The sequence below is a fragment of the Podarcis liolepis genome (assembly GCF_965112155.1).
Source record: "Podarcis liolepis genome assembly, chromosome: W".
NCBI classification, from domain to species: Eukaryota; Metazoa; Chordata; class Lepidosauria; order Squamata; family Lacertidae; genus Podarcis; species Podarcis liolepis.
Window position 1 is genome coordinate 32,866,605 of NC_139568.1, and position 25,184 is coordinate 32,891,788.

A 25,184-nucleotide genomic window follows, 5' to 3' on the forward strand; every position below is an offset into this window, starting at 1 on the left:
TTAACGAGAGAGAGAGAGAGAGATCTCAAAAAATCACGCTAATTAGGGCATTGTGGAACCTTTCCGGTGAGGCATTCCCAAAGTAAAGGAAGGATTGAACTCTGATTAATAAGAATACACACAGATGCTTGAGCCAGCAAGACTCTGGGAAGGGTGCGTATAATAGTCTCTGTCTGTCTCTCCACCCCTCGGCCCAGGTCGTTTTATTCACAAAAGAACTTTTACAGAGTGTTCATAAGAACCAATCAGATTTCTTCTGTGGATTTCAACAAACCCCACGTGGGGACAAAGTTAAACTACCAAAACTAATTAAGCACACATATTTCTGGGGTAAACAAAACAGAACTACAAAGGAGTGCATTTGGCAACCCCTGAGGTCATAAACAAGCAATATACATGATAAGAAGGATGGCCAGGAGGACAGTGATCATTATGACCTTCATGTGAGATCTGTTTCCTGGCCCTAAAATTAACATCCTGGGATTAACATATCAGAAAAGCTACAGCAAAGAAACTGCCCACTGTCTTTGATGACCCTGCCTGTCTAAGTGTGTACGTGACTTGTCAAGCAAGAGAAATGGGCAGTACAGGAAATGGCCAGAGATGCAGAGGGTTGTGGGATTTGGTCAGAAATTACTGTCAATGTATCAAACCCAGTCAACACAATGCATTCATTGTGGACACAATGGCTTGATGCATATTTTATAATTCCTCATAGTAATCCCACCTGATCCCACACTCTGGATATTTGCACTCCTACATCCGGCAGTGCTCTGGAGCTCAGCTGCATTAACGTGTGTGTGTGTGTGAGAGAGAGAGAGAGAGAGAGAGAGAGAGCGCTCTGAAAAGATCATGCTGTTTTAATATGAGAGAGATACAGAGGTCTCAAAAGATCACACTGATTAGGGCATTTGTGAAGCTTCCCAGCAGCTCTCTGAAGCTCAGCGCTTTAACCTGAGAGAGAGAGAGATCTCTCTCAAAAGATCACGCTGATTAGGGCACTGGGGAGGTGTCCTGGCAGCGCTCTGTAGCTTTAACGTGTGTGTGTGTGCGAGAGAGAGAGAGGAGGGAGGGAGATCTCAAAAGATCGTGCTGATTAGGGAATTGGGGAAGCTTCTTGGCAGGGGTTAAAGGTGGATCTACACGGATCCTCATGGATCCTCCACTTTTTAAAAAATAACCCCAACAAATGCAGTGTCAAATCACACCTGGAAGGCACGCCTACAGACTGGACTATAAAAAACGTGGATCCAACACTTTGCCGCGCTGCAGCACCACAAAAACATGGATCCGAGGCATGGATCCTCATGAATTCATATGATTTTTATATTGAAACAAAATAAAAACACCATGATACTGTAGACAACTTCTTAGTCTGTCGGCAGAACCAAAAAAATCATGCATCCACTGTTTCATGGTGCCGCAATGGCGCAAAAACATGGTTAAAAAACACGGATCCTCATGGATCCTGATGATTTTTGCACTAGATCAGCCCAAAGTCGCCATTGGATCAAACATCATGGCCATGGGCACAACGTGCAACACAAAAATCACAGATCCACGGCTTCCTGGTCATACCATGGCCCAAAAACGTGGTTTTGAAGCACGGATCCTCATGGATCCTCATGGATCCTCATGCTTTTTGCATTGGGCCACCCCTAACTTACTGTGAAATCACACGTCATAGCCAGGGGCACAGCGTGCACCACAGAAAACTCAGATCCACGGCTTCCTGGTCATACCATGGCCCAAAAACGTGGTTTTGAAGCACGGATCCTCATGGATCCTCATGCTTTTTGCATTGGGCCACCCCTAACTTACCGTGAAATCACACGTCATAGCCAGGGGCACAGCCTGCACCACAAAAATCATGAGTTGCACTACAAAAATCACAAAAATGCCCTTACCTGCACTGTTAATGTCACCACTGGAAAATTATTATTAGAACTAATAGGAGAATATATGACTATATATAGTACCAAGATATGGTTCATCTTCAAGAACAGATCAAATACATGCCAAAGTATTAAAGAGGAGAAAAAATATGAAACTGCTTACATACTGTCAACTAATATCCAGATTCAAGAAAGACTGTATGGCAAACATTTAAATCAATGAAAAGACAGAATTTGAGTCCATCATAACAGAGTTCTACCTTTTGGGTGAAATTTATAAACTATTACTCAAATATGACACAGAGCCCGAACAAGCAAAACCTTATATGACAAAATGGATGCAATTTTTTTAAGGGCAGTTTACTGTCGAACAATGAGAACAATTATGAATAAAGGAATAAAATTCACTGCAAGTTAAGCCCTAAAACAAAATTGGTACAGTGGAACCGCGGGTTGCAGACATAACCCGTGACTGAGGCACGTCCGCAACCCACAGCGTTCGCATCCTGAAGCGCCACGTCTGCACAGGCGCCGGCGCAATTTGGCGCTTCTGCGCATGTGCGAGCGGCGAAACCCAGAAGTAACCCATTCCAGTACTTCCAGGTTTCCCGCGGTCTGCAACCCAAAAACACATAACCTGAAGCAGCCGTAACATGAGGTATGACTTTACAAAAATGTTATTTCAATGGTATATAACTTTGGAAAATATACAGAAGATGAATGATGCAATGAATGGACATTGCTGGAAATGTGATAGACTTTAAGGAATCTTCTTCCATTTATGGTGGACCTGTGAAAAGACTAAAAAGTTTTGGAGGAAAGTTCATTTTGAAATGAAAAAATGTAAAAAAAAAACACCTAAATTTGCATTGGACCCCAAAACTATGCCGTTGGGAATGACTCCTTCAGCTACTGTATTGTGAAATCGTCAGTGGAACTATTTAGTTATATGACCACAGCAGTCAGAGTGGTGTGGGCTAACATATGGAAATCTGACATATGTCCTAAAATAGATGCATGGAAAGAGAAACTATCAGAATATGCAGTAATGGCAAAACTCGACAATTTAGTAAATAATTGACTCATCTTTATAATTTGTATACAACTTAACAGAACCATAACAAAATGAACATCTGTATGGATTTGTATAATAGACCTTAGGTTACCAAAATATTTCCTGTTTAAAAATAGAAGCTTTGTGTGTATATGATAAAGAAAGAAATATATAGGAGAAGAAATCTTGTCTGTCTGATCTAGAAATGAAATCATATTTTAAAATAATTCTTGCTTTAGATTTTTATCATCATATATGGTATTTCTCCAATAGCAAACTACCTAGAATTGGAAATAATATTTAGTACACTAACCTTTGTTTAACTCTTGATAAATGTCAGCTTGCTGAGTTATTTTGTACCATTGTGATTCAATGTTATATTTGTGCTCAACCAGGGAAACCCACATGACCTGAAGGTGTTGCTGTGCAATGCTAGGTCAATGATTCATTAGACCACTGCCATCCATGACTTGATCGTGGATGAAGGACTTGACCTGGCATGTGTAACAGAGACTTGGTTGGATGAAGCAGATGGTCCTGTCCTAGCTGCTGCTTGTCCACCAGGTTTCTCTTACACACAGCAACCCAGGTCATATGGGCGGGGGGGGGGGGCGGGCGGTTTGCAGTGATTTTTAGGAAGTCACTAGCTTGCATCAGGCGTCCTACTGGGAAGACCCAGTTCTCCGAGTGCATGTTCTGGAAGTTTGGCAATAGGAGCAGTACAGGATTCCTTTTGGTGTACTGACCTCCCCACTGCACCAAGGATTCCCTGCCTGAGCTACTTCAGGTCGTGGCGGATGTTCTCCTGGAGACACCTAGTTTGGTTGTCCATGGGGATTAGTACAGGATTAGTGGTGAATTGTTCCCAGCATGACTTCAGATTCTTCATAGTACGTTTGATTGGCTGCAGGGGCATACGAAGGGGCAGCGGGGTAGTGGTGCCCCAGGGTGCCACGCTGGGGGGAGGGTGACAGTACGGTTGCTGTACTGGCTGCCGCTTGTGCGGCGTCCGCGTGGGCTGCCGCTCTTGCAGCAACTGTACAGGCAGCCCCTCTCGCAGCGACCGTATGGGCCATACGGGCAGCTGCTCTAGCAGCCACTGTACAGGCTGCTGCTCGCATAGCGTCCATACAGGCAGCCCCTCTCACGGTGACCGTAAAGGCTGTACGGGCAGCCGCTCTCCTGGTGACCATATGGGCTGCCGTACACGCGGCGTCCGTACGGTCTGCCATGCATGCACAGTCCATACAGGACATTGTGTGCACGCCCATCATCCAGGACTTGTTACCATATTATTGCTGCCACAAAATCTATTGGCATGCCACCAGAACCAGGGAAGCCTTGCCAGTTGCAGCTCACACAGTTGGAGTTCAATAGGGAGAAATGTAAGGTACTACAGCTGGGTAGAAAAAGTGAAATGCACAGGCGGGGGACACATGGCTTGACAACAGTACCTATGAAAGGGATCTGGGAGTCTTAGTCGACCACAAGCTGAACATAAGTCAACAGTGTGATGTGGCAGCTAAGAACGCCAATGCGATTCTGGGCTGCATCAATAGGAGTATAATGTCTAGATCAAACGAAGGAATGCTACCACTCTATTCTGGTTGGTCAGACCACACCTGTAATACTGTGTCTAGTTCTGGGCACCACAGTTGAAGAAAGATATTTTCAAGCTGGAGCATGTCCAGAGGAGGGTGACCAAAACGTAAAAGGTCTGGAATCCAAGCCCTATGAGGAGAGACTTAGGGAGCTGGATTTGTTTAATCTAGAGAAGAGAAGATTAAGGAGTGACATGATAGCCATGTTTAAATATTTGAATGGATGTCATGTTGAAGAGGGGGCAAGCTTGTTTTCTGCTGTTCTAGAGACTAGGATGCAGAATAATGGATTCAAACTATGGGAAAAGAGATTCCACCTAAACATTAAGAACAACTTTCTGACAGTAAGGGCTGTTGGACAGTGGAATATGCCACCTCGGAGAGTGGTGGAGTCTCCTTCTTTGGAGGTTTTTAAGTGGAGGCTGGCTGGCCATCTGTCAGGAGTGCTTTGCTTGTGTGTTACAGCATGGCAGGGGGTTGGACTAGATGGCCCTTGCGGTCTCTTCCAGCTCTATGATTTTATGATTCTATGACACTAGCTATTAAGCTGCACTGTTCCATTAGGTAGATATTGTTGCTATTTTTTAAGCTAAAGGTTATGTATAGCTGCCATCTATTAGTCTTTGAGCCAGTGTGGTGTAGTGGTTAACAGCGGTGGACTCGTAATCTGGTGAGCTGTGTTCGCTTCCCCGCTCCTCCACATGCAGCTCCACACAGGGTGTCTGTTGTGGGGAAGGAAGGGAAAGGAGATTGTTAGCTTCTTTGAGACTCCTTAAAGGGAGTGAAAGGCGGAATATCAAGTCCAAGCTCTTCTTCCAAACTCTTTGTAATAGTGACATTTCCCATAAATATGTTGAGACACAACTGAATAATGTTATAGATTTCAATGGGATTCATGGAAGGGCCAAGTTTATTGAGCAGTTTAAATGAATGGGGCATGGAAGTGCTTAACTGGTTCTTGAGCAGGGCCAAAACCTGGGGGAAGGAATCTTCCGTCTCTGTAGCAAACAGCAGGCACAACAACATTTTGTATGGAATGCAGAGCCAGTTCTTCTCATAAGCAAGCAAGGGGGGCCCCTGAGGTGCTGGATGCACCACTAGAACTGGCGGCATGGTGTGAGTACCAAGGTTGGTTTTGCTCTCTGCATTTTTCCTGAAGTTGAGCTGTGAAAATCGTGTCCACTGTCCCCCTAGAAGGCTGAAAACCATTTTGGGATTCAGGAAGGGTCACCTCGGATAATGTTAAGAGATGGTTTGCTAAGATCCTTGCAAGAATTTTGCCGGCCACAGCTAATAGAAAGATGCCTCGATAGTTTCCGCAATCAGTTCTGTCACCTTTTTCAAAAAGAGATTGATAATTTTGGCATCCCTGACGTCTGCTGGGATCGCTTCTCTCTCCCAGATTTTTTTATGAGCTTGTGAAGTTGTTGTGTAAGTTCACTTCTAGCCACTTTGAAGACTTCAGCAGGTATCCCATCAGGTCTGCTGGCTTTGTTGTTTTTAATTTGGTTAATAGCTGTACACAACCCTTCCAGATTTGGAGATACTGCAAGCTCATCTCTAACTTGGTTTTGCGGAATTTGTGAAAGGACCTCAGCAGCTATGGGGGAGTTGCGAGTTGCGGTTAAGGAGATGCTGGTAATGTTTTTTCCAGCGCAGTGCAATGGCTTCTTTATCTTTTAGAAGTGTGGTACCATCTGCTGAGCGTAGGGGGCATATGCCATGATTTATTGGTCCATAGATTGTCTTTGTGGCTTTAAAGAAACTCTGTGCATCATGAGTGTCGGCTAAGTGCTGGATCTCTTGAACTTTTTTTTTATCCACCAGGTGTTTTTTAGTTCTCTGGTTCTTAGCATTGGCATAGGTTTTTTTTTCTTAGTGGCACAGTTTCTATCTCTTTGCCAGATCTGAAATGCCTTCCTTTTCTTGTCAATCATGCATTCAATCTCACTGTCATTCTCATCAAACCAGTCCTGGTGTTTCTTGGTTTGGTATCCAATAGTTTGTTCACAGGCTGCAATAATGGATGTTTTTAGCTTGGTCCCGTGTTCCTCGATGTTATCAGGGAATTCTGAAAGCAGATGGTCCTTAAGAGTCGTTTAGAAGCAATCCTGCTCAATGGGAACTTGAAGGGCTTGAGTGTTCATTTTGCCCCTTGGTTTTCTTCCCTGAAGCCTGCGTTGAGGTATAATCTTGAAAGCCATTGTGACGCGTATTAGTTGGTGATCTGTCCAGCAGTTGTCGGCGCTCATCATAACTCTGGTAAGGAACACATCACATTGATCTTTAGCACGGACAATAACATAGTCTAAGAGGTGCCAGTGGTTTGACCGAGGATGGCTCCATGAAGTTTTTTATTTTTCTGTCAAAAGAGTGTTTTGGTAATAACAAGGTTGTGCGCTGCACATATCGTCAAAAGTAAGGTTCCATTCTAGTTGCTGTTGCCAACTCCTTCTTTCCCAATAGTCCCAGGCCACAGATCAAAATCTCGCCCAACTCTTGCATTAAAATCACCCAGGAGGATAATTTTATCTTCCTTAGGCGTCTCTGATAGGATGGTATCCAGCTGAGAGTGAAAATTTTCTTTAATGTCTTCATCGGCATCCAGTGTTGGCGCATAAGTGCTTATAATAGTAGTCTGTTGTTTTTTTGTGAGCTTTATTCGAAGGGTTGAGAGTCGCTCATTAATGCCAGTAGGGACTTCTGACAGGAGCTTCACAAGGTTGTTTTTCATAGCGAAGCCTACCCATGTATTCAATGTTCTTGTTCAGATAGACCTTTCCAGAAGAATGTGTAGCCTCCTTTTTCTGCCTTCAGTTGTCCCTCGCCTGCTCTTCGAGAGTCTTGAAGTGCTGCAATATTGATGTTAAAACGTCGCAGCTCTCTTGCAATGATGGCAGTTCTGCGTTCAGGACATTCGCTGTCTGTGTTACCTGACAAAGTCCATATATTCCATGTTCCAAAGTTCAAATGTCTTTGACGACCCCTGGGTGGTGACCCCACTGGGCGCGGTAATCCAGTCAGGGAAAAAGGGAGGCAGACTATGTTTAGGGCACCGTTTCCAGCCCCTTCCCCTTTTCGTGGTGAGCAGAGTGGATCCTAAAAAGGGCTGCTCAGTCATGGATACAGCTGCTGAGCTGCTCAACTGCCTCATTCCTTGAGACAGAACAACTGACCGCCCATGTGTCGGTTCATGACTAGGGGCTTCCAGATTTCATATTCCTGCCTCCGAAGTCATTTAGTGATCACCGGGGGGGGGGAGGGTTTGGGGGGGTTGGGTTGGGTTTTTGGAAGACGCCTGTGCGTGAATTTGTTTTGTGTGTGTAGATCAGTGCACGCTGACCAACGCACAGTCTTCGCAGTAGGGCTCTGTTCTGATTGCATGAGTGTTGGAGGGGGATTTCCAGCCGGTGGCAGAGAACAGAGTGACTCCAGGAGACATAGGTGTAAAAACCCAAACTAAAACGAAGACTTTATTACAAAACAATAAACTCAAACTCTGGTGGGTGTTATTCCTGCAGGCGGGCTACAAAACCCAGCTCTTTTCCTTTATAGCAACGGCCAGCTGCAGCCAATTAATCCAAGAAACTTCTTAAAGGTATACACACATGTTTCTGTGCCGAATGTCCCCCAACACCCCCTCTCATTCAAACAGAAACAGAAACAGTACTTTAAACATATACAGAACATATTTACACATCACGCACAACAATTCCTAATTTTGCCACTAGTTGTGCATGTTTCACAAAAGTTAGTGCTTTTGTAAATACATCAGCCACATTTTGCATACTCTCACAATACTTCAGCATGATCAGGTTTTGCTTCACATTTTCAGCCACATTTTGAAATTTAATTTCTAAATGTTTGGATTTGTTTCTAAACTGCTCAGACCCAGCCAAAGTTATTATGGCTTGATTGTCTTCCCATATTTGAACTGGATAATCACATTGTATATCTAAATCCTTGAGGATCTGACCATAAAATTTTATTTCATTACACAACTCTGATAAAGCACAGTATTCAGCCTCTGTTGAAGATGTGGCCACGATACCTTGCTTTTTGGACTTCCAACCTATCAAGGAATCCCCAAATTGAAATACCATTCCAGAAATTGATTTTCTATCAGGCAGGTTGGCCCAATCACTGTCAACGTAACACTGCAATTTTGTAGACCCTGAAGATGGTAGTCTTAAACAATAATCAAGTGTATGCTTTAAATACCGGAAAATACGTTTGTCAGGGCTGCCACCCAGTCCCAGCTCACATAGGACCAAGTCAGCCAGCGTTCAGTTTCAAAGAGTCTTTATTGGATTACAGGTTCCATTTCCAAACTGCAATGTGCAGCCCTACTTCTTCTAGGTCAGAACGACGAAGACCCGTCTGAGTCTCCGCCTCTAGCGCACCAGCTTAATACCCTAGCCTTGCTCCACCTCCTGCGCCTTTCCTTCCGTCTCTGGGTCCTTCTGCCCCCCTGGGTCTCTCCCTTCCTACTCTCTTCTGACGCGGACCCCCCTGACCCTTCCGCCTCCTTGCGGCGGGCTTTGGGACCCGGCTCACTCTCTGGGCTGCTGACTGCGCCAGCTTCCGCTACATTTGAACTTGGCGCGCGCGCCCAACTCTCCACTTTCCTCTTGATAGTTTCATCGCTCCCCGAGGTGGGCGTGACTACTCCTGACTCATGCCCTCCCTCCTTCTGAAAGTCTCCGGAACCCGATATCTGGTCCCCTTTCTCCCCGCTGCTCCCGGCTGGGCACGTGGGTCCCGATCTCCAACTGCTGCTCTCTGATCCCTCTCTGGACCCTTCTTCCTGGGGTGTCCCCCTGCTCTCCCCCCTTGCCCTGGCTGCTGGCGCTCCCTTCTGGGAATCCTCGGACTCGCTAGACAGGCTCGGTGATCTCGGGTCGTCATCCCCACTCATCCTTCCTTCGTATTCCTCCCCCTCGCTCTCTGTCTCCTCCCTTCTCTGCGTCTCTGCTCCTGAACCCCTGACAACGTTTTAAACCTTTCCAGGCATTTTCTGTGGGACAGCTTACTAGTCTGCTCAGTATTCCAACTGCATAACTCAAATCTGGTCTGCTCCGCAATGAAATGTATAGTAAACTTCCAGTTATTGAATGGTACATTTCAGGATTTACAGGTTCTGTGCATTCTCCTTCATCCTTGAAAAAACCTATTTCCATTGGGGGTTTTACTCCCTTGCAGTTTTGCATATTGTTTCTTTCAAGTAACTTCATTATTTTGTCTTTTTGACTCAACAAAAAACTTCCATCATTTGTTCTTTGAATTTCTAGACCGAGATAATTTTTTACTGGACCCAAATCTCTTACTTTAAATTCCTTTCTTAGTTGTTCTGCAAACTTTTCCACTCGCTTGTCACTTTTTGTAGAGTATAGAAAATCATCAACATAAGACAGACATAATTCTTGTTTATCACCCTTTCCTTTAGTGTACAAGCAGTTATCAGCTAAGCTTCTTTTAAAGCCAATATTTTTTAAACCATTATCAAGACACTCGTTCCAATTTCTAGCTGACTGTTTGAGCCCATAAATTGCTTTGTTCAGCCTATATACAGAATTCTGTTCTCCTGCCTCAAAACCTGGCGCTTGATTCATAAAAATTTCTTCTTGCAGATTTGAGTTAAGATAAGCTGTTTCAATATCAAAATGATTTACCTTAAACCCACGTTGTGCTGCAAGAGCTAGCAATAAGCGTACACTTTCACTCCTTGCAGTAGGAGAAAAAGTTTAATCAAAGCTTTCACCTTTTCTTTGAGTAAAGCCTCGTGCTACCAGCCTAGTTTTGTACTTAACACCACCATCTGCCAAGTGTTTTATTTTATGCACCCATCTACAGTCCACTGTCTATTTTCCTTCTGGCAATAGCTCAATGGTAAACACATTGTGTTCTGCTAAAGATTTCATTTCTGCTTTCATTGCATTTTTCCACCTTACTATTTCCTGGTGTGGTAACTTTAAAACTTCCTCATAATCACAAGGTTCTTTCTTCACAGCAACAGTTTTAACTTCTTGTATAGTAAACCTTTCTGGAGGTACCCCCTTATTGCTTCTTTGTGATCTTCTAACTTGAACACTCTCCCCCTCTGAACTATCTTCCCCTTATGATTCATATTGCTCAGGAGAAATTGGTTCAGCTTTAGGAGATTGTGTACTGGGATCCTCATCCCCTGAGTCCTCACCACTATCACTTTTAGAACTTTCTTTAATTTGTGGCTTTTCTTCCTCAGATTTCACAAATTTATCTGTATCATCAGAAGATGAATTTCTGAATTCAGAACTTCTGAATTTCCATGTAAATGAGCCCAACCATCTTGCTCACAAAACTCTGCATGTCTTGATATCACAACTCTGCCACGCCCTAGTGCAAAACGATACCCCTTTGACCAACTTTGATAGCCAACAAACCTAAGTCTCTTTGCCTTGGGTTCTCCTTTCCTTCTCTGTCATTTTCGGATGTGAACCCAAGCCCAGCAACCAAAAGTTTTAACATGGTCCAAAAAAGGTTTTTTCCATAAAGCAAAAAATGAGGGGTATTGTTTATGGTAGAATGAAACAATCTGTTCTGTATGTAATTAGCACACATAATTCCTTCCCCAAAAATCTTCCTGGATAAGCCACAATCACATAGCATAGAATCTAGCATTGTTTGCAAAGACCTTATCTTGCATTCTGCAACTGAATTTTCTTCAGGCGAAAATGGATACGATTTACGGTGACTAATACCACGCTTTTTTAACCAGACCTGGAGGGCTTCAGACATAAACTCGCCTCCACGGTCACTCTGCAACTGGGTAACTTTGTAGGGAAACTGCCTTTCTATATAGTTGACCCAATTCTTAATCAGTTGACCAGTTTCACTTTTGTGTTTTAACAAGTATACCCAAGTATACCGGCTATAATCATCCACAAGAACAAAAAAAAAAACTTTGCTCCTCCTTCAGACTCTGCAAATGGCCCACAAAGGTCTGAGTGTACTAAAGCAAATGGCCTCTTGCTAATTCTAGTACTTTCAGGATAAGACCCTCACTTACTTTTAGACTCCTTGCAGGTATTGCAGTCTAGAAAAACTGAGCATTTTTTCATTTTAATTCCCTTACTTAATTCTGGCATTTTTGCAATACTGCGAAAATTGGCATGTCCCAAACAACGATGCCACACATGCTGGCACTCATCATGCAAGGCTCTATTACAGGCTTTAACACATGCCCCAGACTCACTAGCTGGTCTTTCAAAACAAACAAACCATTTTTTAGTGACGCTGTAACCACTTTTCCAGCTTTCTCTATTTTACAGCCTGAACCAGAGAAGGTTACTTTAAATCCCTGCTTAACAAGACTTGTAACTGAAAGCAAATTATTTTCTAAACTTGGTATACATAAAACATTGGTAAATTTGGTGCTTAAACAGTTAATATTCACACTACCCTTTCCAGCTGACTCATGCACTGTTCCATCAGCTAGTACTACATTTACAGATTTACAAGGTTGCTTTTCTACAAGGGCATGTGCAGGCTTAACAAAAATGTTTGTCGCTGCTGAGTCTAAAATCCAGTCTTGTCCAACGTCATGACTGGTGCCTCGAACTGCTGCAGAAACATACTGGACTCAACTCTTCCTGTCTCCTCGTTTCCCAGCAAACGCAGGCCGCCCTTTTCTTGTGTTTTCTCCCACAAACACAGTGCACTGATGTACTAAATGCTTGGTTGACCCACAACGATAGCATCTTCTGACTGTGAAAGCTGCTTCCTCTCTGTGGTCTACAACCTCTTTAGGTTGCCGCTCCTCATCAGTTGCATATCTTTTACTGGACTGCCTCCCATTTCTGGAGTTAGGGTGAGGGGTTGTGGCCTTCCTCTCATGGCGTCTTTCCTCCTCATCAAGCAAACGCCCAGTTAAGAAATGCATTGTTAATTGGCTTTCTGGAATTGCCTCCAGAGTCATCACTAAATTGTCCCATGACTCAGGAAGTGAAGACAGCACAATATAAACCTTTCTCTGTTCAGAAAAATGTTCCCCAAGTTCATTTAACTGTGAAAATAAATCACACATTCTTTGAAGGTGTGTTGAAACACATTCACCCTCATTTAGTCTGGCTCGGTACAGAGCTCTCATTAGGGTAATTTTGCTGCCAGCAGTGTCTCTAATATGTATTGCTCTCAGTGCTTGCCAAATCTCACTTGCTATTTCAAGGTCTCGCACATGAGATAACTGAGACTTCTCTAAACTCAAAATTAAATTGGCATAGGCTTTGTCCTCCAGCCTTTGGTCTGCTTCATCTACTTCTTCATCCTCCTCTTTTACAGGAGGGTTAACAATAACAGTCCAACATTGTTCTTTCTTTAAAAATGCCTGCATCTGTAAACTCCATGACATATAATTGGACTCTCCCAGTTTCTCTACTGGCAAATAGGAAGCTCCCCCTTGAGCTCCTTCTCCAAGTCCAGCCATGGCTCCACCCAGCTTTCAGCTTTCCACTCAGTCCTTACTCACACGTGGCTTGAAGAAATGTTTGGCTCCTGGTCTCAAACAGACACTCCTTGCCGATGCCTTCACACAGCCAGCTGCTTGAGAAACACTGAGTTGCTTCCAGTCTCTGGGTTCTTTTCACGCTCTGTCTCTGCCCACTCAGGACTGGGGACTGGGCCCATAACCTGTTGGAGGGGGATTTCCAGCTGGTGGCAGAGAACAGAGTGACTCCAGGAGACATAGGTGTAAAAACCCAAACTAAAACGAAGACTTTATCACGAAACAATAAACTCAAACTCTGGTGGGTGTTATTCCTGCAGGCGGGCTATAAAACCCAGCTCTTTTCCTTTATAGCAACGGCCAGCTGCAGCCAATTAATCCAAGAAACTTCTTAAAGGTATACACACATGTTTCTGTGCCGAATGTCCCCCAACAATGAGTAGTCACAACGAACTGGTGGATCCTATCTGCTGCAGCCTTCATCCGCCTTCACAGCCGTTGTAACACACTGCTTGTTATCATCCGCCTGTTCTGCCGTTGAGGACTTATTGGATCATTCTTTGTCTAGTGCTTTCCCTGTTATGTACTAAGCTTGGATCCTAGAACAATAGGCAAGTAGGATCCTAGAATGCATGAACTTGCAGGAAAAGTCCAATCAGGCTCCAGGAGGGAAGCAGAATCAGCCAGTCAGATGGGACTCATTGTGTAAATAATGTATATAAAAGCCTGGGGTTTGGGGGGAAATTCAGTCACTGTTTTACAAGCTGCAATAAAGAGCATGAAATCACTACAGGACTCTGGGCATATTTAATTTTCTTTGACCCTACCGCCTTGGGTGACCCTGCTGGGAGTACGAGATTCCCAATGGCTTCGCTCACAAGGGTCATAGGAATGTGCAAGCCCACTCACCATGACAAGTGAGAGAACTGAGATAGATTTCACTGAGCCCTGGTCTCATTACACAAAGCGTTCCACCAAAAAGGCTCTGGCTCTGGTCGAGGACAGCTGGATATGTTTTGGGCCACGGACCACCAGTAGGTTGATGTTAGATGAACGTCACACTCATGGGGGGTGTATTGGAAGATAATTCCCACAGATAAGAAAGGTCACAGACTGTTTAGGGCTTTAAAGATTAGCACCAAAACCTTGAACCTGATTTGATACTCCACCTGGAGCCAATCCAGCTGATGAACAACCAGATGAATGTGGGCTCGCCACAAAGTCCAAGTAAGAACTCATGCATCTGCATTTTAGACCATTTGGAGTTTCTGGAGCAGTCTCAAGGGTTGCCCTGCATATCTCTCTCTCTCTCTCTCTCTCTCTCTCTCTCTCTCTCTCTCTCTCTCTCTCTCACACACACACACACACACACACACACACACACATTTATACCCTGCCCTCCCCGGCTCAAGTGTACAGCAAGTTAAAGTAGTCTAGTCTGCAGGTGACTACTGCATGGATCACCATGGCTAGGTTGGAAAGGGACAGGTATGGTACCAATCGCCTAACCTGACATAGATTAAAAAAATGCCAGTTTGGCTACATTTGTGACCAATGCCTCCATAGAGACAGAAGCATCCAGGATCACACCAGGACTCCTGATAGCAGCTACAGGTGACTATTGCACCCCATGAAGAGCTGGGAACTGGCAAACCAAACCGAACTCATTCTGGCCCAGCCATTGGACGTTCATCTTTAATGGACAGAGATTCAGCCGACTCAGTTTCCTCCATCCCAGCATACCCACCTAAAAATTGGCCACTATTTCCAGGGTAGCATCTGGCCAGGGCCACGAAGCAGTTCATCCATGATGTTTGTGGTCAGATGTGTGGTTATGTACAAGATGTTTGAATAAAGGGTGAATTTGGGGTTCCCCAATGCAAAAAGTGTGATGATCCATGAGGATCCATGCTTCAAAACCACGTTTTTGTACCACGGTATGACCAGGAAGCCGTGGATCTGAGCTTTCTGTGGTGCAGGCTGTGCCGCTGGACATGATGTGTGATTTGACGGTGAGTTTGGGCTGGCCCAATGCAAAAAAAGTTAGGATCCATGAGGATCCGTGCCTCAAAACCACGTTTTTGGGCCATGGCATTGCCAGATAACCGTGGATCTAATCTTTCTGTGGTGCAGGCTGTTCCCCTGGACATGATGTGTGATTTGACGGTGAGTTTGGTGTGGCCCAGTGCGCCGCAGAACAGAGTTGTGCTGCTTTTGTATATTTTGTTCTTGCTGAAGCATGTGGCCAAGCGTTAGTATTGTGGCCGGTTTTAGATCGTTGCTTAGGTTACAGCTGCCTGGTCATCGCCATTTTGTTTTTCCCACGTGATCCAGCAACGACGGCCATTTTAGGAGAGGCATGCTTGTTATTTAGCCGTGCTGGTTGTTTGGATTCTAAGCTTTGTTACTTTGTGGCAAAACTTATATAGCGTTTCAGTGTTTGTGGTTTAAAGGAAACCGGGTCGCTGCTCATACATTTTATATCGTTCTATATTAACAAGTGACTGCTCATACAGCCTATTGTGTCTCCAGTATATTGTTAAAAGGCAGCTTGCCTCTTTAAAGGAACCTCATGGCGGGGGGGGGGGCGGGCGGCTTGTGTATTTGAACTAGTAACTTTTGTCTGCTGCAGAGTTTTCACGGCTTTGCTGCATTTTTTGGCTTTATTGCACTGAAGTTACACTGGTCTGGGTACAGCTGAGCACGGCACAAGTGTTTAATTAGTGCGTATTTCATAGCAATTCAAAGCAGTCACTAAGCAAAGCTAATCTAATAAATTCATTAATTGTTGTTGGCACTGCCATTTTAATTTAGCTTGTTTTCTGCAAATTCATTCCGAAGTTGGGAGCAGTCATTAGGGGCAAGTCTATTGAATTCTTTTCATTTAAAAGAGGTAATTTGTGGTCACAGGCAGTGTTTCTGGTTTACCTGACACCTGGGTTTAATTTTATTTTGATTTCAAATTCGGTCAGATTTCATCTCATGTATATATATTTGCTTGTTGTTGCACAGTAGCTTCCAAAGCTATACATAATTAATTTGCCAAGTGTGCGCAGGCGTTTATTTGGAGGACTACTAATTTTCTGCATAGTTCGGAACACAGTTATAAGGTTGAGGTGCATCACTGTAGGGGCTCTAATTGGTGCAAACAGTGCAGCTTATTGGCTGGGAAAGTGATTATAGTTGGTCCAGAATTTAATTTTCCTTTTAGCAATAAAGATTTAATCAATTAGACGAAGTTATTTAATTCATTGACATAATTTAAATTTTTGCTTGACATAAGGATATTACTGGTCTGTATAGTGGTATCTATAGGGCATTATTTCAAGGGTCTGTGTAGGCAATACTGAACTAGGTCTTACGTCTGAGGTAATTGCAGTTTTCAAACAGTGCCTGGCTAGCGTGACCAGCACGCACTGATAAGAGTTTGGTTCTAGGGCTAATTTTAATTTATATATTTTGTGGTTTTAAAACAGTTTGGTTCAAGGGTTACTTTTTGTGGGTGGTGCAATGGCTTCCAAGGGAAACCAACAGGTGCCTTCTTCCAATTTAAGTGGGTCAGACAACCAAGACGGGTCAGGGAGGCCTGCTATGCCCTGCAACCCACAGGCCTTATCACAGTTTTTCTCTGCCTTTGAAACATTTTATCAGCAGTTTAGGCCCATGGTCACTGGGTCCTCTTCACAAATAGTTGGTTCTCAACATTGCATACCTGACATTGCTCCCAGCAATGAGGAGCACCCTGGCACTTCAGCCTCCTTTTTCAATGCTGCACAGTCAGGCAGCAACCCATCTACACACCCCCATAAGCGATCACAGTCTTCGCGTCCCCTCATGTCCAAGCTCAGTTCTTCAGGTGACAGGGCTCCTTCTGGCAAGTCTAACCGTTCTGCTTCTCAGCATGTCACAGATGTTCCCAGTATTTTACAGGATCTGCAACCTCAGCCTACACACGCATAAGGTGGCTCAGGAACATCATCGGATGAGGAGGTGCGAGGTCATCAGGAAATGCCTGCAGCTGCTGAACAGCACCCAGTCACCAGTGAGGGGCAAGGGGGAAAGAGGAAAACTAAGAAGAAACATTCAGGTAAGAAGAGCAAGAAAAGTAAGCTGTCTGATACTGGGGATGATTCAGGTACTACTTCTTCAGATTCTGACAGTGACACCCCTTTGGATGGGTATTGGGGTTTTGGCAAGGGCATTTCGGGACTTCCACTATGGGTGCATGAGAGAAGGGCAAACTCTCACTGTAAAACCTTTAATGGTTCTCTGCAGTGGAAGGGGGGGCGTATTGGTGGAGGATGTAGAAACGTCTACTAACGTTTCCACCGATTTCATCCTGGGTAATCACCTTTCCCAAAGGAAAAGAACTGCCCACCACCCGCTGGGACCTGAGGGACCAAAATTACTGGATGGAATACGTGGGTCCCTATGTGGAAAGAAAGCAGCATGACCCCACTAAATTCGAAAAATTTGAAGCAAAACGCCGTAAGCTTTGTTGGGAGTACAACAGGGGGGCCTGCCAGAGGCCAAACTGTAAGTATGGACACGAATGCGAGAAGTGCCTGGGAAACCACCCAGCCCTTTCGGGGAGGTAGGGGGCATTTCCACCAGGGATCGCGAGGTGCCCCCGGACCCTCCCAAGGTGCGACCGCAAACCGCTATTAATTTGGCCCTTGATTTGGCCTTCTTGCCTGTTAAGCTCCAACCTCTTACGACCCTTCTCAACAGATACCCAAATAAAGAGGCTGCAAGGTACCTTTGGGAGGGGTTTTCCTTTGGCTTCAGGATCCCCCCCTAATTCAGGGGACCCCCCCAAACCAAAAATCAGTTAGGGAGATGCCAGATATTGCAAAAAAGAAAATACACAAAGAAATTTTGGCTGGTAGGGTGGCTGGCCCCTTCAGGGAGCCTCCTATTGCTGGTTTACACATTTCACCGTTAGGTATTGGCCCAAAGAAGGCCCCAGAAGAGTATTGCATGATCCACAATCTATTCTACCCTAGAGGTGGCTCAGTCAATGATGTTATACCTCAGGAGCTTTGTTCTGTGAAATATGCCTCCTTTGACCAGGCTGCAAAACTTATTTGCAGGTTTGGCAAGGGAGCACTTCTGGCAAAGTGCGACATTGACCCCGCCTTCCGCCTCCTACCAGTTCACCCAGAGGACTTTCGATGGCTGGGTTTTAGGTTTGAGGGGGCATATTTCATAGACAAAGCCATGCCGATGGGGTGCTCAGTAGCATGTGCAGCCTTTGAGTCTTTCAGTACATTTTTGGACTGGGCTCTTCGCTTTAGAACTGGTTCTGAGGGTGTGGCTAATTATCTCAATGACTATATTCTTGTGGCTAGTAATAGGCCTGATTGCGCTTCTCTTTTAGAGGCTTTCACCTCCCTGGCTGAGGAGCTCGGAGTACCTTTGGCTGCAGACAAAACAGAGGGTCCAGTCACAACCATGACTTATTTGGGCATAGAATTGGACACAATTGCACAGACATCCCGCCTACCAAAGGAAAAGTTAGCGGCACTTAAGGAATTAATCCTGCAGCTTCTTCCTCTCAAGAAGGTCACCCTTAGGCAGAGTCAATCACTACTGGGTCACTTCATCTTTGCTTGCTGGGTAGTGTCCCCGGCTGCCCCTTTTGTGGGCGTTTGGCTAAGCTGTCAGCAGGACTGTGTGCTCCTCAACACAGAGTGCGCCTCTCTAAGGCGGTCAAGTCTGACCTGGAGGTCTGGTTAAGGTTCCTGGATAGGTACAATGGCATTTCTTTATGGCAGGACAATTTGATGCTGTGTGCAGACTTTCAGGTACAGTCTGACGCGGCCAGTTCCTTGGAGTTTGTTGTCTACTTTAAGGGGCATTGGTGCGCTCAGCGCTGGCCCACCAGCTGGCAAGGAAAACCTATCATGTGTAACCTCACCTTCTTAGAATTTTTTCCTATTGTAGTTGCGGCGCACCTGTGGGCTGATGAGTTCAAAAATCACCTGGTATGCTTTTGGACAGACAATCAAGTGGTTGTCAGTGTCCTGTCAAAGCAATCATTGTGCTCCCCTAGGGTGGCAGGTCTGCTCCGGTCCTTTGTCCCTTTGTGCTTAGAATTAAACATCTATTTTTCTGCCAAGTTTATACCTGGGGTTAACAATGACATCGCAGATGCTCTATCTCGTTTCCAGATGGACCGCTTTCACTCATTAGCACCAGAGGCGCAGCAATTGCCACAGCCATTCCCAGAGCACCTTTGAAGCCTTGTTTACTCCATAGACCTTTGTGCGGACTTCTTAGTGTGAAGGGCACTGGAGGGCTGGCGCAGACTACAGCCTCTCAGCAGCGATTGTAGAAGGCCCATAACTTATGACATTCTATGCTAAATTCATAAAAAATTAAGAAGTATCTGTTGGTCCAAGTACGAGGCCTGTTTATTTTCTGCAGCATACTCCATCGCCTTCTTTGGCGCTTTGCGCATTGGCGAAGTGGTTTGCGAGGGACAGCCGGATTCTGCTGCTCGGGAAATTCTATTGAAAGACCTGACCCTATCCAGTTCAGATTTAGTCCTGCATGTTCGACGTTCCAAAACCTATCAGCAGAGAAAGGGGGCCCTTATTTGGCTTCAAGCAACTAGGCAGAGGGGGCCATGCCCAGTAAGAGACACTAGGCATTTTTTGTATTTGAGACCAACCGTTGCTGGCCCATTCCTCATACACTTAGATGGCTCCCTCCTCGCAAGGCATCAGTTCATGCACGTTATGCGTAAGGCGATTGCTGCCTGTGGTCTCCCCCTGGGTGAATTCGCAGCTCACTCCTTTTGTATTGGGGCCGCCGCCACGGCAGTGCATTTGGGACTCTCAGCTGAAAGGATAAAGGACTTGGGACGATGGAAGTCTAATGCATTTAAGGGGTATATTCGTAAGACCTTATGACTGATCACGTTATATCTGACCTGGGTTTGTTGCATCCTTTTGATTTCAGGAGACATTGTGGTGTGCATTTGAATTATAGGCCACAGCATTGTCCACTGGGCTAGAAACTTTGCCACCAATTGTGGCCTGGGGTGCAGGCTGGATCTACCCCCAAAAGTTAAAGTTTCCTGGATCTCACGGAAGGGGATGTGCTGGGCAGAATTTATGCCTGCTGTGAAAACCAGAGCCGCTTTGGAGGCCCACCGGATGCCCTGGTCATTCAACTGGGAGAAAATGATTTGGCCTATCAAAAAGGCATGGACTTGATGTGGAACATTTACAGCAACTTCAATGATTTGATTACCTCATTTCCAAATTTAACCCTAATGTCAGGGAACTGCCATCGGTTCAGGAGGGAGAGAGGAAAAGCCAGATGGATTACAGAGAGCCCCCAAAGATCGTGGGAAGCAGCTCCTCCTCAGCGGAGGAGCGTAACCACGCCTCCAGTGGAGAGGAGCTGCAGGGCTCGGAGGAGGCGAGGCGGTGCCAGGACACCTTGCCTGGGCAAAGCGGGGAGGAGAGAGGTCCTCCGTTACCCACGCCCTCCTTGCGCAGTAAGTTTGCGCGCCAAGAGGGGAAGCGCAGACTGGGCATCAATAAATTACTTTGCTGGGGAAAGTTCAAACCACGCCCACTCACGGATTCTGCCAGTGAATGAGCCAGCCACGGGAGAGTGGTGCTCTGGACCGATAAAGTTTAATTTTTCATAAAAAGCAAGGCTTCACAGCCGAGCAGGGATGTATTTGCCTGCTTGCTCTCAAGCAACCCCTTGGAACCCTTACACCTAATTTGGTCATTGCTGCTGGAGAGGTGTGTATGGAGGGACTGTCGGCTCCCTATAGCAATAAACAAAGCTAGAATGATTTTGGAACATTCGGTGGCGCATAGAGTGGCCCTCTACCGAGAGGATGGTGTGCATCTTTCCGATGCGGGATATGATGTTTGGTTAGCTGATATAACTTCTGGGATTAGGGATTCATTGCAGGTCTGAGGGTATGGGTGGTGAGCTTTTGCTCGCGTGGCGGTTAGGCATTGGTATTGGTATTGTTATGTAGATGGAAGAGGGGAGGAAGCGCCATCACCTGCCCCACATATTGAAGGGTAGTCTGATAAAAGATTGTGGGGGGCGTGGCCCTGTCCGAAGCCTATGTAGGTGACGGCCTAAGGCACGCCCCCAAGCAGTGACCCCAGGGGAGTTCCTAGTTGATGTGCATCAGCAGGACTCGCCCTGCTCATCACCTGTAACCAATAAAGTTGTGGCGTTATTTAGCCCATTATCCTTAATAATTGTTTCATGTGTATTTATTTCCACTGGGGGGGGGGGGACTTGCCACGCAACTCTCTATCTTTCTCTCCCTCTCTCATTAAAGCAGCTGAGGTGCAGAGCACTGCTGGGATGCTTCCTCAATGCTCTAATCACCACAATCTCTCTCTCTCTCTCTCTCTCTCTCTCTCTCTCTCTCTCTCTCTCTCTCTCTCTCGTTAAAGCAGCTGGGCCGCAGAGCGATGCCGGGATGAACCCCAATATCCTAATCAGCTTGATCTTTTGAGATATCTCTCTCTCACTCTAAAGTTAAAGCAACAGAGCTGCAGGGAAGCTTCCCCAAAGCCCTAATCATCGTGATCTTTTGAGAGAGATTTCTCAATCATGTTAAAGCAGCTGAGCTTCAGAGCACTGTCGGGACACGTCTCCAATGCCCTAATCAGATCTTTTGATCGATCTACCTCTCTCTTTCTCCCCCTCATGTTCAAGCAGCTGAGCTACAGAGCGCTGCCGGAAAGGTTTACCAATGCCCTAATTAGTGTGATCTTTTGAGAGAGATCTCTCTCACACACGGTAAAGTAGCTGATCTGCAGAGAGCTGCCAGGAAGCTTCTCCTGTGCCATAATAGAGCGATCTTTTGAGATCTCTCTCTCTCTGTCTCATGTTAATGCAGCAGAGCTTCAGAGCTCTGCCGGGACGCACCCCCAATACCCTAATCAGTGTGATCTTTTGAGATCTCTCTCTCTCACACACACACACACACATACACGTTAAAGTAGCTGAGATGCAGAGCACGGCCGGGAAGCTTCCCCAATGCCCTAATCATTGTGATCTTTTGAGAGAGATCTCTTTGCGTGTTGAGACCCCGCAGCCACCCCCTCGTTGGAAATAACTCACACAAGGACACAAATATTAGGTTTGTGTTATTGGGCAAATTTTGGGCCACAACTTTATTGAAATTACAGAATGTGAGCGGCATTGGCTTAGGCATTGATTGGACCTGACTATATCTGACTCCTGCCCATTGTGTAGGAAGTCCAGTAAGGGTAAGCCACCGGTAGGGGGAGCCCTGTCGATGCAAACCAACTCAAGCTCCCCCTGGTGTTCCCGTCGGGGTCGTGTCAAGGCCCTAGCCCCCAGCCGGGCTTCAGACTAGATCAAACCTTTTTGTGTCCTTTACACGGCAGGGACCGCTTTTCATGGTTGTCATCAACCGAACCAAGGCACCCTTTCCTTTTTGGTCTGTTTTTGAGCAAAGGATGCGAACCACCAACATTGAATCTGAAAACTGAATATCATCAAGCTGCAGGCCTTGGGATAAAGGACCCGGCTCACCTTCATGTACCACTTCACCAACTTTTAGAGGGCCAAAAAATGCTATGGAATATGCAGCTGAGAATAAACGGGCCTTGTATTTGGACCAGCACACTGATTTTAATTTATCGCGTATTTTACTGAGGAGATTGAATGGAATGGGCCTATGCCCCTCCTTACTTGGTGGTTGTAATCTGCGCCACCCCTCGAGAGCCCTGCGCACCACAAACTCAGCGCAAGGGTCAGTGCAGTAAATAGATTTTGCAAAAAAGGAAATTGCAGCCAATTGCAGCAGATTGTATAGTTAAGGTCTTTGCTGCACGACCAAGGTTGCGCAGATGAACTAAGAATTGCAGCGCCTGGTCCGTGGTGGGGGGGCTCTTGATGCGCAATACCCAAAGATTTTCTCCGAAATGCTAGAAAATCAGGCCAGGCTTTTGAGTAGGACCTAAGCGTAGAAGGGGCAACCGAAACCAATACTCCCTGCATCACGTCTCGCTTCCAAGGCTCCACAGGTGCTCCGGGAATGGCTCTGGCAATTGCTGTGCTTCTGGGGCTAACGACCGGAAGCGGTCCATCTGAAATCGAGATAGCGCATCTGCAATATTGTTATTAATACCAGGAATGAATTTTGCTGAAAATATGATGTTAAATTGCAGGCACCGTAACACAAACGATCGCAGCATCGTGGACACCCTTTCTGAACGCGAAGATTGTTTGGTCAGGACATTGACTACTGACTGGTTGTCTGTCCAACCAGGACTTTGTGAGGCGTACCCTGTGATGTGGTGACCGCAGCCCTGCCCTGCAGATAACCTAGTCAGCCGTGAGCAGAATGGGCGCCCGGGGGCTACCACCCGACAGGCAAAGTTTAAGTGGCCTAGCAAGGACTGAATTTGCCCGAGTGTTACTTTTTTGAGCGGGAGGAGCTGGGAGATTGCCGTTTTAAGAGCTGTCAGCTTGGCCTCAGGCAAACGCGACGTCTGGGCGACCGTGTCGAGCTCGATGCCCAAGTAAGTCGTAGTCGTGATCGGACCTTCGGTTATTTCTGCTGCCAGGGGAACACCTAACTCCAGCGAAAGAGAGGCAAGAGCATCAAGCAACGTTGCACATGAATTGTTATTTGGTGGTCCAACCAGTAAAAAATCAGATAAACCAGTTTTGAAACGCAGGGCCCAATCCAAAAAGGTGCTAAAAGTTTCAAAAGCAGCGCATGCGACAGAACAACCCATTGGCATTGCTTTATCCACGTAACAGGAGCCCTCAAACTTAAAACCTAACCAACGAAAGTCCTCAGGATGTATTGGCAGAAGGCGGATTCAATTTCACATTTTGCTAATAGTGCCCCTCTTCCGAAGGTCCGGATAAGTTTGATGGCATGATCGAAGGAGGCGTATTTTACTGAGCAGAGTTCGCCTGGGATGGCATCATTTACTGAGCCCCCTTCGGGATAAGACAAGTTAAGAATCATACGAAATTCCTTAGGCGCCTTCTTGGGCACGATACCCAAGGGCAAATTTGGAATAGGTGGGCTAGTGAAAGGACCAGCCACCCTCCCTGCCAATATTTCCTTTTCTATTTTCTTTTTTGCAACTTCAGGCCTTTCTCTTACTGATTTTTGGTTGGGTGGATCCCCGGGATTTGGGGCCACCGATACAGGAATTCTAAACCCCCGGGAGAAGCCCTCCCAAAGGTAGTTTGCCGCTTTCTTATTGGGGTAAGAATCCAGGAGGGCTTTTAACGTGTCAAGTTTGATGGGTGAAAATGCAAGTGAAAGGGAATTATTGTCTCTGTGCACCTCCTTGGGCAGGGGGTTGTCCACCCTGTCTACTCTGTTGGTGGAACCCCCTGCCTCCACAAAAGGGCTGCTTTCCCTTATAACAAGACACGACAGGGTGGTTCCCCAGGCACCTGTCACACTTGTGTGAGTACTTACAATTTTACTGTTGACATAACCCTTTGTTATACTCCCAGCATACCTTGCTGCACGTATCTCTTTTGAAGTCCTATTTTGGAAATTTACCCTGGACCGACATTTTCTTTTCGATGTGGGGACCCACATATGTAAGCCAGATAAATTGGTGCACCCGATCCCAGCATGCAGAGGGCAGCAGTGCAGCATTTCTCCAGAACGTTCTGTTCTGTTGTAATGAGTAGCTGCAGATTCTCTGGCCATGGAGTAGGCTGTCCTCACGAGTGCTTGATAGACAATCAAATGCATCGCTCTTTTTGGATAAGCCACTGCTGCTACGCAGGAAAAAACTTGAAAGTTGTTTAGCCAGTTTTCGAAAGTTTTTTCTGCCCTGGGTGACTTATACTTTCGCTTACCATAAACACGCTTTATTTCAGATTTTTCATCTAGCGGGGCCAGGATAAAGATATCTACATACTCACCATTCAATATTTTGGCCCTGGTTCTTGCAGACAAATGATTACCCAGGATAATATATTTGGGGCTGTTGGTAGAGACTTTTACATTCTCCAGTAGCGCCCCGTCCTTACACTCCAAGGTCCTGCCAAACCGCTTACGATGGGAGTTTGCTCTCCTATTCCATGCCCATAACAGTAAACCAGGAACCCCTTCACCCATGCCCCAGTAGCAATCTAGTGACTCATCG